This window comes from Chelonoidis abingdonii, chromosome 8 (genome assembly GCF_003597395.2).
Source record: "Chelonoidis abingdonii isolate Lonesome George chromosome 8, CheloAbing_2.0, whole genome shotgun sequence".
Classification (NCBI taxonomy): domain Eukaryota; kingdom Metazoa; phylum Chordata; order Testudines; family Testudinidae; genus Chelonoidis; species Chelonoidis abingdonii.
In genome coordinates, this window is record NC_133776.1 from 83,637,378 (window position 1) to 83,651,846 (window position 14,469).

At 44.5% G+C, this 14,469-nt stretch overlaps 1 protein-coding gene and 1 long non-coding RNA gene across 3 annotated transcripts in view; both read left to right on the top strand.

Moving 5' to 3' along the window:
• The window catches only part of AMER1 (APC membrane recruitment protein 1), a 90,360-nt gene that overhangs the window by 1,034 nt on the left and 74,857 nt on the right, over positions 1-14,469 (top strand). The window lies entirely within an intron of this gene.
• Positions 10,918-12,655, top strand: LOC142047245 (uncharacterized). The gene is made up of 3 exons (XR_012656438.1): positions 10,918-11,218; positions 11,252-11,422; positions 12,125-12,655. It is a non-coding gene; the product is annotated as an uncharacterized LOC142047245 (long non-coding RNA).

Sequence of the window (14,469 nt, forward strand, 5' to 3'; positions counted from 1 at the left end):
TGCTTCTCTAAACATCTACCTCCCAGTTTAGCGTGATAACAAGATTATCTTTCGATTTGTCATTGTGTGTGAGTAGAGGTTATTTTCCTGAGGCTGGCTTGCTAAAAATAATACATTAAAATGCTTTACCTGTGGCATTAATTAAAACAAACTCTCTTAAAGCAAATTAACTCCTTCACCGCGGATGCTATTTGTTGTATTTTGCTTAACTTGGACCATGTGAAGAGCTGTGGCTAGTTCTCATGCGCTAGCACAATGTAGCAAAATTTAACAAACCCCATAGGGGAGATGTTTATGTGAATGTCAAACAAAAATGCATTCAAATTTTTTTTAAATAACCTGAATCATTTTTTGCCCCCAAAATTCCTGGTATTGCATGTAGGGGGATTCTGGGGTTGGATGGGAAGCTCTTTTAGACTTTGTTGGGGTTCTGAGAATCACATGAGCTGTTCTGACTTATTGAAAAGGAGACTGAGGCTTTACTGGGCCTGTTATTTCTTTCAATTTAGTTGAGCCCATAGATACTGCACATCTTTGCTGGTCATCATCTGACCCAGCTAGTCACAGAACCTCTTGTAAACAGAAGGCTGCTTGTGCAATACTTTTGCACTGAAGAGATTTGACTGTAAATGGCTTTGCTTGTCCTCGACCAAATTTCTTATTGCTCCCCTTTTAATGCCAAGGTGGAAGATTAGGGTAGGCAGAAGCCCTTGCTGAAAGTCAGGTGGGTAGGAAAAGAACACTGCAATAAGTTTTGTTGTAGCAGTCAAACCTGCCTCCAAACTTCTTTGGGACATATCCCTCATCAGACCTCTCAACTGCTGCTTCAGACTGGCATACAACACTGAATTCAGACCCAAAAAGCACTGAATCCAGCAGAAACCCATTGTCCACAACAACAGATATATAGAACGTTTAAACAAATTGCATAGCAAAACCAGTGCATATTAACTGAATCTTGCATCCAGCTTCCCTTGTTTATCCTGTTTTTATACCTGATAGATTATGGACTTAATCATATTCGTAAAGCCTGTCTGTCACCGTTTTAACCTGAGTAAGCACTGAAATATTTAAGTCATTGGTATTTGAATTTCAGTTTATTATTAAAGGGACCGAAGTAGCACATTTCGGATCCAATCGTCCCCAGTGTTGGGTCTTTAGATCTGTGGTTTTGGTTGGAAACTTAACATTTTCTTGCTTTTATTGTAGTAATCATTTTCTGACTTTTTTCTTTATGTAAATGTGTAAAACACTTGCCAGATATGAAGGGAAGGAGAGACAGTTGTCAGACTTAAGTTGGTCCCCTGCGTAATAGCAAAGAACACAAACAAAGCTGTACATACACGGTTTCAAATAGGGAGAGGCAGAGGAATGCATACGTAGGAGGAATCTGCTTTCTAATTCTGTAGCAGACTAATGGAGGTGCTGGGAGTTCTCCAGGCGGAGCTGTTATTTTTACACCCTGCTTGCAAAAATATTCAGTTTCTTTTAAAGTGCAGCTTCTGTAGTAATTTGCTTACTATCAGTTCTTGTAGCTGTGATAATAATGAGCTAAGCTTGCGTGAGGAGACCATCTGACTTATTCTTGAGGTTTGGCTGAGCTGTTTCTTCAGATGTTTCTTTCTTTCTTCCACTACTTTGTTCCATTGGTGCATGGATGTTCTCCTTTCACCTTCACCCAGGTGGTGGGTGTCATGGTAGACAGATAAAAACAGTTGCGGGGATGGACATCCTTTTTGGCTGCCTCTGAAAGTAAATACAGTTGTTCCATGTTAAAGTTCCTTTGCATGACACTTTACCAGGTCAGTGCTTAGCTTGCTTTTCCCTCCACACCAGGCTTTTTTAACTCGCATTCCATCCCCTGAATGTGTTTCTCTTTCAGAGTAGCTCAGAGCTGGAGCAGGAATGTAGTTGATGGTCAGATCATGCCTGCTTCCCAGTACCTTATTCCTCTACACATCAGTGTCAGTTTGCTCCAATTCCATCTTTCTGATGCTCAAACACTGTGAAACATGAAATAGGTTTTTTTTTTTTTTCTGAAAGAGGAGGGAGAGACTCTTAAGTGAGGAACAGAAGTTGGTGACAAAAGCAAATTTAGAGCTTGGAAAGTTGCTGGATTGACAGCTGTGTTGATTGACTTCCTCTGTTTACACATTAGACACAATGGGAAGAAAGCTGTACTACAACCCCACCCAAGGACTTGCCTCCCACATGTAGCGCTTCCTCCTAGGGATTTGAGAGGAGTTCAGTTACCCAGCTGATTCAATCTCTGGCCTCCCTGCTAGACTTGGTTTCAGACAAAGATGCAGGTAGTGATGGTGGCTTTTGATATGAATGCCTGTTTCCTGGGAGTTGGACAGAAACTCACCAACTCAAGACATTCACCGTTGGTCACTACACCTGGGTTCTAACTATTTCCATCACAACCAAAATCTGGGCTGAACTGACGAACTAGAGTGAAAGGTTCTGTGTCCCACTCCTTAAGCGATTCAGTCCATTCTTGTCCCAGTGCAGATTTATTTGTAACGCACTCTGTGAGGTGGGGAAAACAGTACAGATAAGTTTAGTGGACCTTCTTAAAGTGACCATGTATCTCCGTTTTAACTGGTTCTTTACAAGATGTCTGGGAGTCCCAGCACCTTCTTTGAGACACCTGTTATCTCTCATTTTTATCAGTCAAAATGCTTGTTTTTATAATGACAAAATGTCTGTCCAAAAAGTACACTTAGGGTTCTGGTAGGCAAGGTCTGGCTAAGTACAATCGTAGTACTGCTGTGTAACTGTACCACTGTAGATTAAAGTAGCACACCCCCACCCATGTGGCTATCGTTATACCAGTGTAAAGGTGCCCTGTCCAGGGATAGCTTACTCCTGTAAGGACGCAGAATAAGCTGTACTAGTACACCTCTACCTCGATATAACACTGTCCTTGGGAGCCAAAAAATCTTACCACGTTATAGGTGAAACTGTGTTATGCTGAACTTGCTTTGATCTGCCGGAGCATGCAGCCCTGCGTCCCAGAGCACTGTTTTACTGCGTTATATCCAGATTCATGTCATATCAGGTGGCGTTATATCGAGGTAGCGGTGTATAAGGCACATTTATACAGGGGTAGTTCTGTCCACAGTAGAAGTTGTATTGGGATAACAATTTCAGTGATGATGATGATGATAATTATACTGGTATAAAACTTCAGTTTAGACCAGGCCTCAGTGCTGACACTTTTAAAACTTTCCTGGTGGATATTCTGTGTTGGAAGGTCACTGTGACTGCAGTTTTCCAACAGGACACTCTTTAATTGTGTGATGCTTTCAGAGTTTTTGTTAACAAAGGTAATTTATGACAGCTTATTTTGGGACCATGGCAGCATATTTTAGAATTTTCATATCTGCTGGTATCAGCAACTACAACTTTTTTTTCTAAAGCAAAGTACTAATGCTATAAGTAGGTAAGTACTGTTCTCTACAAACTGCTGTTTGTTTGCCAGTGTGCCCGCGAACAGTGTGTGAAATGGAACCTGTACTTGTGACTTTTATGGCGGGGAGGGGTGACTTTTTTTTTGATTCTCTCTGCAACAGAGTTATGCAGAGCACCAAACTGAATCTCTCACACCTCCTCCTCCATGTCCTGTGCAATACACAAGCTTAAATTATTTGGCGTGGACTCCAGAAGTACATTGCACTGAGCGGCCTGGCCTTCAAAACTTCTTGCTCGCCCAGTGCCCCCCCCTCCACCCCCGCCTGTTACTACTTGTCACAACCCAGTGTGGTACAATCTGACGCCTCCTTTCCAACTTTGCCTCCCCTCCCCCCCCACCTGTTACTACTTGTCACATCCCAGTGTGGTACAATCAGTCCAGTATACCCGTTTTGCCCTCAGTGTTTCTAGTGTGCTGCAGGCATTTGCACTGACGGTGCATAACAGGCTTTGTAGAAGTTTGGGGTGTGGGGGAGGAAGATGAGTCTTTTGGCTCTCAGGAGAGGGTGCATTTCCTATATCTTTGTCCCTTATGGTGGAGTGAAGGTCATTTAAAACAAAATTTGGGTAAAGGGGTTTAATTCCTCATTTTCACCAACTCCCCCAAAAACCTGGACTGCTAGTAGCAGTCCCACTAAATCCCACTCCGATATTTGGCAATGCACCCAGAGCTACAGAGGAACACAGATGTTTCTGCTGAAATGCTCAACAGTGAAATAGTTTACAATGTTAAAAACAATGAGGAGTCTGGTGGCACCTTAAAGACTAACAGACTTATTTGGGCATAAGCTTTCATGGATTAAAAAAAAATCTTCAGACGTGTGGAGAAGTGGGTTTTTTACCCACAAAAGCTTATGCCCAAATAAATCTGTTAGTCTTTAAGGTGCCACCAGACTCCTCATAATTTTGTGTGGATACAGACTAACACGGCTACCCCCTCTGATACTTTTTATGATGTTGGCATTTCCGTGTATCCTCATTAGGCTTCAGAGTAACATTCCAAATGGGAACCGTTCGTGGCTCTTCAGACTACCGTTGCAGGCTGTTTGCCGACCCAAGCAGGTGTCACTGCATCAGATTACATCGGGGCTAGAAACACTCCTTTAAAAATGAGAACTGGAGCAACAGTTGTGTCTGTTTGTGGCTGCATAGTCATATTACTAAAAATAATACATTAAAATTCACAGCCATGAAAAACGCATCACAGACCATGAAATCTGGTCTCCCCCTGTGAAATCTGGTTTTTTGTGTGCTGTTATCTTACACTATACGGACTTCACAGGGGAGACCAGCTTTTCTCAAATTTGATGACCTGACCCAAAAGGGAGTTGCAGGAGGGTCAAAAGTTTATTTTGGGGGGGTCATGGTATTGCCACCCTTACTTCTGCACTGCCTTCTGAGCTGGCTGGCCAGAGAGTAGTGGTTGCTGGTCTGGCTCCCTGCTCTGAAGGCAGCAGCAGTGCAGAAGTAAGGGTGGCAGCTGCTGACTGAGGGCCCAGCTCTGCAGGCAGCATTGAAGAAGTAAGGGTGGCAATACCATCCCATGCCATGCTCACTTCTGTGCTGCTGCTGCCAGTGGCTCTGCCTTCAGAGCTGGCCTCCTGGCCAGCCCATACTGCTCTGAAGGCAGTGCTGCAACCCCCCTTCCCCCCCGTAGCCTTGTGACACCCCCCCCCACCAAAAAACAAAACAAAACAAAACATCCTTTTTGAATCAAGACCTAAGTTCTCTCTAAGCTGCGCAGTAGGCTCTCCAGTGCCATGCACTTTAGCTGTCCCTCCCCCTACTGGCATGCTGCTCCTGCCCTCTGCCTTGGAGCTGCTCCCAGGAGAATACTGTTTGCTGTGCTGGGGAGGCGGGGGCGCTGATGTCAGGGTATGTGTCTCCTCCAGCCCCTATATCCCATCTCCATAGGGTGGGCGGGGGGGGGGCAGTGGAGGAGGCACAACAGGGCTCAGGACTACATGGCTCAGGATGGAGGGAGCTTGCTGGCAGCTGCTGCTGTGTGTGAATGTGCAGATCTATTTAAAAGGGCAGAGTACTTAAAGGGGCAATGCGTGTCTCTCTGTCACAGACATACACACTCTTTCACACTTGCTTCCCAACGCATACAACAATAATGCTTCTTTCAAAGTGTGTTATTTTAGTTTTTTAGACTGGTCTATGCATTTCATAATTTTTTTTATTTCTCTTACATTTAAATTTAATTTTGAGTAATGAGTTCTAAAATGCCTAACCTGCCCTGGCTGGAGAAATTATCCCTATGGTAACTTTAAAAAAAAAAAAATTAAGGTTTTTGGTTTCTGCTGGTGGTGCACATTACCTCGATATGGTGCACATAAATTCATTCCGCACATGGATGGAAAAAAATAGAGGGACCCCTGCTATTACAACACCATGAAATTTCAGATTTAAATAGCTAAAATTGTGAAATTTATGATTTTAAAAACCCTATCACCATGAAATTGATTAAAATGGACCGTGAATTTGGTGGGACCCTACATATTATGCATAGGGACTGGGGAGATCTCTTTCAGCAGCATAAGACCTCGTCTACACATAGCCCCTTAACCAAAAGAAATAGTTAAATTGTGAGAGTGTGTGTGGATTTTATTTTTAAACAAATAGTTATACAAATAGAACCGCTAGTGCGGATGCAATAATATTGGTATAACTGTGCTTATTCTTGTACAGTTTTTCTCTGTGCAGTAGGTGAGTTGTACCTCTTTAACTATACAGTGTGTGTATATATAGCTGAAGTGGTGTAGACAAGACTGTAGTAGAATTACCATTGGGCTATCTGGTGCTGTTATATTTGCTCCATTCCAAATATTGTTGGTTCCTATTCATAGCTATAAATATTGTCTCAACTGTTTATTTACCTTTGCTAAGCTGCTTGCAAAGAGAAACTACTCCTGTGTGAAACTACATCTTGAGGGAAACAATGCCTTGATGATAACAGATAATCTGATAACACATTGCTTGCGATCTCTCTTGGAAGTTTTGCGTGGGTTCTCTGCTGCTAACTGCCTAACATTGTGGGTTTTATTTTCTCAGTGTTCTCACTAAGGAAACACCCAGCTCCTTGCCAAGGAATAGAAGAAAATAGGAATTTAATTCTTACATTCAAGTAAAACCCAAATGCTGCCTAGGATGCCCAGAACAATAAGTGCCTGAAAGAGCTGAGTTCTGTTTTAAATATTTGACTTGAACCTTAGGGTAGTTCCTAGTCTTTGTAAAGCTTTAAAGCCACATGGAAGCTTGCATTTAAAAATAGTGGCAAAGTAGGAGATATGTCACTGAGTGTTTTTTGTTTTTTTTATTCCTAATTATATAGATTTTTGTTTTAAACAAATAGAACTGCCTGAGCACTAGCAGTAGCTGTGTTTCTGGCTCCCAGATTTGTATTCTCAGGATCTCCTGTATTCAATTCCTGACTCTGCTACCAAATCCCTCCCTCTGTGGCTTAATTAGTCTCTTAATTCACCACCTCTCCTTTGTAATGTGGGAGTGGTGGTACTCTGCTGGCTGGCAGCTGTGAGAATTAATTGGTTGTGGTATGATTGCGAATCCTAGCTTATCCTAAACTCCCATTGGTTTCAGTGCGAGTCCCAAGTACAGTGGGAATGCAGGATCTGGCCCTGACAACTTAAAGCTCTGTATACTGTCTACTGCACAGAATGACTCTGTATTTAGCCTCCAGTTTAACTTGTTTGCAGAGAAATAGCACAGGGTAAAACAAACTGTGGCAGCCTGGAGTAAATACCATGTGCATCCACTGATTAGTTTTCTTTGACTGAAAACAATCTTTGATGCAACACAATGAAAAGATAGCAGCCAGTTTACTATAAGAGGTGTCGGTCCACGTGAAGCAGAGGGACTCAACAAGGCGATTACACATGGCTATTAATGGAATAAAATGTCCCTGAATCCAGAGGTGATATTTTCCCAAGTCTGTAGAATGCAGAATGGAGGAGGCTTTTGTTAGCTTTTAAACACCATGGCTAACAGAGTCAGTGATGGATTTTCTTTAAAATGTTTTTGTCAAAACGTTAAGGGGCCAGCATGATCCTCTGCAAATGCTTTTCGCAAAAGTCATTCGCATTTTGCCACCATACTTAGATGAAGGTGTGTAACTGTATAGAAAGATCCACTGACTAGCAAGATTCTCTGCTGTAGTTAGGAGTGTCTAATATCTTTCTCTTCTTGCCAGCGTGATCAGAAACATTTGTCTCGCAGCCAAAATCAAGGCCAGGCTGCATGCAATGTGAACACTGTTTTTCCCTGTGTATATAGATAAAGAAGGAAAGTTGCTATAGCACTCGGAAGTTGTCAGTTGTGCAGGTACGTAATTCTCTAACACAAGTCTTGGAATACAACTCCACTCTGCGGCATCATGTCTGTTTTTAAGCACTGTGGGTTAGGGCCTGTCTCTGACTGTAGTCTTGCTCACTGGGACTGTGATCTTGTTTGGAGATTCTGGGTGTTTCTGTTCAGGAAAAAAACTTGGATAATTAGTACCCACCATTTACTGCAGACAGGACTTGGATTTTCTCCCATTGTGATATGTAAACCTGCCTTGTATAATGATGTAGACTAGGAGCTATTTTTTAAAACCATCTCATATACTGTTGCCATCAGTTCAGCTTCCCCAGTAGTAGCAATGTGGTATTGCTACTGTAGACAGTGCTGCAGATAGCTGCTGATGTCCTAACCACTGGGTTGTATAATTGTGTACTGGCAGAGCATGACGACATGTTTGAAATGCTGGTGGCTAACTGAGTTTATCCTACTGAGAGCGGAAGGGTGGCTAGGGCTCTGGCCTAGGACATGGGGAGACCTTGGGCAAGTCCCTTAGCCTTGCTGTGCTTCAGTTCCCCATGTGTAAAATGGGAATAACAAAGCTTCCCTACCTCAAGGGGTGTTCTGAGGTTCCATACATTAAAGATTGTGAAGTGCTTTGAGATCTACTGAGGAAAAGCACTATGTTAGTAATAGGTGGTGGTTATTCTAGGACAAACAAAATCTAGCCTCCTCACTTCCCCCTCACTCCCGGGAAAAAAAAAGCTAATGTAGCTGAGATGCAGTCTCATCCCACCCTGGCTTCTAACCTTGTTCGTTTTCTTAAGGATACTTTTTTGCCCCTGGCAACTATATTTCTGGTTTAGTCCTGTAGTTACAGAGTGGGTATACATTGTTAGCAGTGCTGCTTTTGAGCCAGGGTGAACTTAATTTTTTTCCTGTTTATTTTTTTTATTTTAATTTTTTGTACTACAGTTTTGCAGTGGAAGTGCTTTTTCAATAGTCTCCCCGCCCCACTGTTGTTCCATTACTATGCTGTTTGCAACAACAGACATCTCCCTGCTGTGGGACCAGCATTTGTGCTAACAGTATTGCCGACCCCAGTGATGCATCTTCAGGATGGGCGAAAAAAAAAGTGTGTTCTTCAGTCGAGTTAGCCTCAACATGAGTAAAATTCCTAGTGAAGATGGAGCTCGTCTTTAACTCAGCCTGCTCTAGGGGAGGCTTGCATTTACCTCGGCCTGCTAATCTGTGGAAAACTTCAAACTGCCTTGTCTTCACTAGGAGGATTTTACTTTGTTTTAGTTAACCTGAGTTAACTAAACTCAAGTCGGAAACACATCTTTTTAGGCCCAAGTGGTCAAAAAACAAGAGACGGAACCAAAAGTAATAATGGGATTGGCTTAATAATGAGATTCTTCTTCTCTTTATTAAAAAAAAAAAAAAAAAAAGGGGGTGCATGTGCTTTTTATTTGCCTTTTGAGCCTTAAGGGGTCTTTCAGGTCATCTTTCAAGTTTTTTTTTTTTTCACAACCATGAGGTCTATGATCTCTCTCTTTATTTATATTTTAAGTGAAAGCTGAGATTCACACATACTGGCAGATTCCAGGGACTGGGGCTTTACGAAAAATACAAAGGCCATATTGACAGGACAAAATTATATTGACCTAATTTATGTCGGCATACAGTCGCCATAATTATTAAATCACTTGTGTGTGCACACACTTGGCTCCTTGTGTCAGTGGCGTGTGTCCTCACCAGCCGCGCTTGTATCGATTGTATTGTCTGTGGGGATTTTGGGATGGCTCCTGAAGGCCAGGAACCATTGACATAAGCAAAGCAGTGTCTGCACTGACACTGCACCGACCTAATCACATCATCTGTGACTCTACGCCACTTGGGGAGTGGGTGTTAGTAAATCAGCATAGAGAGGCACTAACTTTGATAGGAGCCAAATTTAAGTGAAGACGCTTCCACAGCTGGGTTGACACAAAACAGTTTGTCAATCTCACCCTTTAGTGTAGATCATTATCAAAAATGGTTTCGGTGGACGCTTTTTTTTAGTAGCAATGGGCTGCCAAGGCATTCAAGCATTCATATCCAGATTAGGTTTACAACCTATGTAAGGTGAGTTGGTGTGTGGATTGAGGTTAGATGGTGTATAATCTTGTAAATGGCTTTCATGAGATTTCAACTGCATCCCCACCTGCTGTGGAAAATAGGTCCCTTCACGCTTTGGAATTGACCTGACATCACAGTTGTAGATGTGGCTTCGCTAACTGAAAATCAGATGGGTTGGGATTTGAGATCCAGTTTTGACCCATCTCTAACTGTTACGGAGAGCAGAAACTGAGCAGGGCCTTTTCCTATAGAAGCTATACAGTGCAAGGCATAGCCCTGTTGCCTTGATCATTTGCCACCTTTAGAGAAGAGCCTTCAAACTAGGCATTGGTTGTGCTTTATATATGTTTTTCTCCCCCAGACCGCTAGAGAGGGAATTTCTTGTAGGCTGCTCATGTCCCATGGTTGCCTTAGCTAGGAACAAAACTTCCTGTAGTGTCTGTCTCCTGCTGGAGTTAGGAGAACTGCTAAAGTAATTGCAAAGCAACCACCTCAGTGTGATTGGGATTTGGAAGTGTGCGTGGGAGGAAGCAGCATGTTCTGACAAGGTGCAACCTTTGGAAAGTCTTATTGAGACCTTGTCTACATTGACAAGTTTCTGCACAGTAAATCAGCTTTCTGCATTGCAACTCCCGAGGTGTACACACTGCCAGTTAGTGCGCAAAAACTGCACAGTTGCAGTGCTGTAAAAAAAGCCACCCCAACAAGTGGCGTAAAGCTTTCTGCGCCAGGGCTACAGCGCTGCGGTGCCAGTGTAGATACCCTGGTTGATTACAGCACTGTGATTGGCCTCAAGGAAGTGTCCCAAAATGCCTGTTCTTGCCTCTCCTGGTCATTGGTTTGAACTCTGTAGCCCTGCCCTCAGGTGACCAACCGTGAGCCCCTCTTCCCCCCGCCCCCCAAATTCCTTGGGAATTTTGAAAATCCCCTTCCTGTTTGCTCAGTGCCTTGTGTAGTGGTCTCAGCGTATCCTTCCAGGTGACCATGCCTGCTCCATGCACCAGGCGACCTCCTCACATGGAGCAATGCTGAACTGCTGGACCTCATCAGCATTTGGGGGGAGGAGGCTGTCCAGTATCAGCTGCTCTCCAGCTGTAGGAGTTATGATACTTATGGACAGATTTCATGATGCATGATAGAAAGGGGCCATGACCAGGACACACTGCAGTGCAGTATCAAAGTGAAGGAGCTGTGGAACGCCTTCCTCAAGGCATGGGAGGCAAACTGCTGCTCCAGTGCTGTGCCCACGAGCTGCTGGTTTTACAAAGAGCTGTATGCCATAGTAGGTGGCGACCCCACCTCCACTGCAAAGGGCACTGTGAATACTTTGGTGGCTCACATACCCATCAAGAGTGTATTGAGCAAGGAGGAGGAAATCTTGGACGAAGAGTGGGAGGGAGACCCAGAGGCAGAGGACAACTCGGAGGTCAGAGCAGCCAGGAGCTCTTTTCTACCCTGCAGGAGGCTAGCCAGTCACAGCTGTCGGATCTTGGTGAAGTGCAAACAGAAGAGGAGGCCCATGGTAAGTGGCTTTGATTTTGGGAATTGCTTAAGCGAGTTGTTGGGGGCAGAAAGGTTGCACAAAACAGACTTGTGTCTGTCTGATGCGTGTACCACCACATACCTAGTCTGAGTGGCAGCACAGGTTGTTGATTGACTCCCTCACTTCATGGGAATCTGTCTCGGTAATCTCCACGAAACTCTCATGGAGATACTGGGCAATCTGCTGCTGCAGGTTCTTTGGCAGAGCTGCTTTGTTCCTTCCCCATTAAGGGTAACTTTCCTTTGCCACTGTACCATCACGGGAGGCGGGGGATCATTACTGCACACCGGCAGGCTGCATAAGGGCCAAGCCGGAAGCCACAGTCTTTGAGAAGACCCTCCCTTGATTCCCTGTTCACCCTCAGAAGTGGGATATCTTCCATAATGATCACAGCCTGTGAAAAATGTGGGGACAGGAATGATTATAAGCCCCCGCCACACACAGTGCTGGGTCTCCCCAAGAGCCATGTTCCCAGTGTACAGTACGGTCCTGGGACACTGATTTTCCCCTGCCCCTGCGGTTACTTACCATTTTGGAGGTCTTGTGGCTCCTGTGTGCTTTCCTGGAGTCAGTCAGTCAGTGACCAGGTATGTGACTAGTGGCTGTGTTTTAAATCACTGAATTAGTGGTCTGTGTGCTGCAAATACTGCTTCTGTAAAATGTTGCATATTGGCTTCACAGATATGGCCTGGGGAGCCCAGCCTCCCTCTTTGTTATTGCTGGCTGAATGGCTGCGCACAACTAGAAAGCAGCCACTAAGAACTAAAGAGGACTTTCTGTGTGAAGTCACAAGTACCAGGACAATGAGAAGAGGGGCTGAAAGGAGAACGCAGCACGCCAGAATGAAGCCACGGAGCAGCTCTTAAATGTTATGGAGTGCCAAGCAGACAGGCTCCAGACGCTACTAGCACTGCAAACTGAGCAGTTCCGCACCTGCCCTCCCCTGCAGCCGCTGTTGCAAAACTTTCCCCTGCACCCCCCAGACACTGCCAGCACACTCTTATCAGCCTCCTGGTTTCAGTCTGTACCCTCTGCATTCCACTCCTGCCCCATCACAGTCCAGCTCTGCGCACTCCCAGTACCCACTGCACTCAACACTCGTCCCTCTGCAATTTAGCCCTGCTGAAGTACAGTACCTACTGCACTGTACTCCAAGGGACAAAGTTGCACATGATACCTGGACATACACAAATCTTTAACTGTCCTGGGACCCTCCCTTCCACCCATTCCCCACAGTGCTGATGTGTTTATTTTTGTTTCTCTCCTCTGGTGGTTGTTTTTTAATAAAAGAATTGTTTTGGTTTGAAAGCAATCTTTATTTCATAATTGAAAGCAAACAGAATCATAGTGCATTGTCTGCACCAATCACAATCACCTCCTAGCATTACAAGCACTGCACTCCCAAGTCTAGCAACATACATTAGTGGCTTTCAGCTTCAAATTGCTGCCTCAAGGCATCCTTGATCCTTATGGCCCCACGCTGCACCCCTCTAATAGCCCTGGTCTCTGGCTATTCAAATTCAGCCTCCAGGCGCTGAGCCTCAGCGGTCCAGCCCTGAGTGAAGCTTTCACACTCTTCCCTTCACAAATATTATGGAGCATACAGCATGTGGCTATAAGCATAGGAATATTGTCATTGGCTAGGTCCAGCCTCCCCTATAGGCAGCTCCAGCGGGCCTTTAAACAGCCAAAAGCACACTCAACTCATTCTGCATTTGCTTAGCCTGTTGTTGAACCACTCTTCGCTGCTATTAATTTACCCTGTGTATGGCTCCATAAGGGGTAGGCAAGATCTCCAAGGATCACAATGGGCATTTCAACTTCCCCTACAGTGATCTTCTGGTCTGGGAAGGAAGTCCCTGTTTGCAGCTTCCTGAATAGGCCAGTGTTCCGAAAGATGAGTGTGTCATGCACCTTTCTGGACCAATTAATGTACTCTGTGGCTAGATGGTCTGATGCCAGAAGTGAAATATTCGTGCCATCTGTTGCCCCTCTGCAGTTAGGGAAGCCCATTTGTACAAAGTCATCGACAAAGTCACTCACATTGCCCAGAGTCATGGTCTTTCGGAGCAGGATGCGATTAATGGCCCTGTACGCTTCCGTCAACTTGAGTCCAATGGTCAACTTTCCCTCTCCAAACTGGTTAGTAACTGATTGGTAGCAGTCTGGAGTAGCCAGCTTCCAGATTGCAATCGCCACATGCTCCTCCAGCTACAGGGCAGCTCTCATTCTCGTGTCCTTGCACCACAGGACTGGGGCGAGCTCATCACATAGTCCCATGAATGTGACTTTCCTCATCCGAAACTTCTGCAGCCACTGCTCGTCATCCCAGACTTGCAGGACGATGTGATCCCACCACTCGGTGCTTGTTTCCCAAGCCCAAAAGCAGAGTGCCACTGTGATCAGCATCTCCGTGAATGCCACAAGAAATCTCGTGTCGTAGCTACTACGTGTGACGAGATCAATGTCGCGCTCCTCTTGCCTTTGTGGTTTAAGGAATAACACCACTGCCATTCATGACATCTTTAGTGAGAATGAGCGGCATATTGGTCAACAGTGGGGGATCCATTCCTGCAGACTGAACAGGCAGAGTGTGCAGTACACAGACCTTTGAAAGATGGTGCCAAATGCAGATGGAAGGGGATTGCTGGGATGTGAAGCAATACATCATGGAACATTGGGACAGAACCCAGGTGCCATGCTGTTATACCAATAAAAACTAGCAGGATCTTATTAAAGAGGACAAGACGTTTGTCACATTTATTGTAAATACCATAATAAAATAAAAGATAACAGCAAACAGTGTTGTTTGGCTACTTATTCCTATGATTATATTATACACATATACACATATATCCATTTACACAATCATTCATACAAGTTTTGTATAGATATTATAGTTACCAGCCTAAAGTTGCTTGTGACAGAATACTGGCCAGGTACACTGTACACAAGAGTGGAGCCGAGTCCGGGTCAGGTGCACCTGATGCTCCTGGAGGCTGGCAGCAGAACCATAGACTCAAAGT